Below are 1,273 nucleotides of genomic sequence, written 5' to 3' on the forward strand. Positions count from 1 at the left end.
AAAATAAATAAAAATAAAGATTTCAAAAAGAAATAAAAATGACAACAATAATTATAAAAAATATATATATTATTATTACTATTATTATTATTACTGCTACTAATAATAATAAGAGTGAATTTTTCTCCTCCAGGGACACAGAAGAAGACTAAACACGACCAGCAAACTCATTTTCACGAGTAAAGTTGATGTAGTGACCCTTTAAATGACGTGTGTGTCAGAGTGAGTGTGTGTGTGTGTGTGCGTGAGTGTGTGTGTTGACATGCACAGTCCTGCAGGTCTGATTCCCTCTGAGCAGAAAGATGCAGCTGCAGCAGCGAAGGACGAATGTGTTGAAGTGTTTTCCCTTTTTATCCTCAGTGAGTGTGACAGTCTTCATCATTAACATCTTCCTCCTCCTCTTCTACTCCTCCTCTTCCTCCTTCTCCTCCTCCTCCTCTTCCTCCTCCTCCTCCGTGACGTTGGACTGAACCTCCTCGTTGTTATTCTGCAAAATAAAAATCGAAAAAAATAAAAAAGATTAAGAAGTAAATCAAAGTTCAAACAACAACAAAACCTTTTTTCTTCAGCTCTCAGTTTCCTTCTTTATTTTTTAAATAGTGCTTTAACTTAAGTAGCGACTGAGTACTTCCTCCATCATTTAAAGGTAGTATTTAAACATGGAGACTCACCTTCTTCTGCTGGTTAGTTCTGCAGACAGAAAACAGAAAACTTGTATGAGAAGAGAAGTGAAACATGAAGATAAATAAGAATCTGAACGGCACAGAAACACTTTGCCTGAGCCACCTCTTCTTCTTCTGCAGCTCTTTAATGGCAGCGACCAAAGAGTCTTAAAGCTGCATTCTCTCTAGTGTCCAGCAGGGGGCGACTCCTCTGGTTGTATAGAAGTCTATGAGAAAATAACTCTACTTCTCTCTTGATTTATTACCTCAGTAAACATTGTAAACATGAGTTTATGGTCTCAATCTCTAGTTTCAAGTCTTCTTCAGTACAGCATGATGTTCATTTAGTACATTATGGTCCATTTAGAGTCACACAGACCATAAAGCAGGGGATGCTTTAGGGCGGGGCTACACAGTGATTGACAGGTCTCCAATAGACCATAAAGCAGGGTATGCTTTAGGGCGGGGCTACACAGTGATTGACAGGTCTCTAATAGACCATAAAGCAGGGTATGCTTTAGGGCGGGTCTACACAGTGATTGACAGGTCTCTAATAGACCATAAAGCAGGGTATGCTTTAGGGCGGGGCTACACAGTGATTGACAGGTCTC

General features: G+C 39.7%; 1 long non-coding RNA gene across 1 annotated transcript; it reads right to left on the bottom strand.

Moving 5' to 3' along the window:
• Positions 1-449: 449 nt before the first annotated feature.
• On the bottom strand, positions 450-898 carry LOC116398105 (uncharacterized). The gene is made up of 2 exons (XR_004213736.1): positions 672-898; positions 450-487 (listed from the first exon to the last, which is right to left on the bottom strand). It is a non-coding gene; the product is annotated as an uncharacterized LOC116398105 (long non-coding RNA).
• Positions 899-1,273: the final 375 nt, after the last annotated feature.

Source organism: Anarrhichthys ocellatus, unplaced genomic scaffold, assembly GCF_004355925.1.
Source record: "Anarrhichthys ocellatus isolate YVR2014 unplaced genomic scaffold, GSC_Weel_1.0 scaffold78, whole genome shotgun sequence".
Taxonomy (NCBI): domain Eukaryota; kingdom Metazoa; phylum Chordata; class Actinopteri; order Perciformes; family Anarhichadidae; genus Anarrhichthys; species Anarrhichthys ocellatus.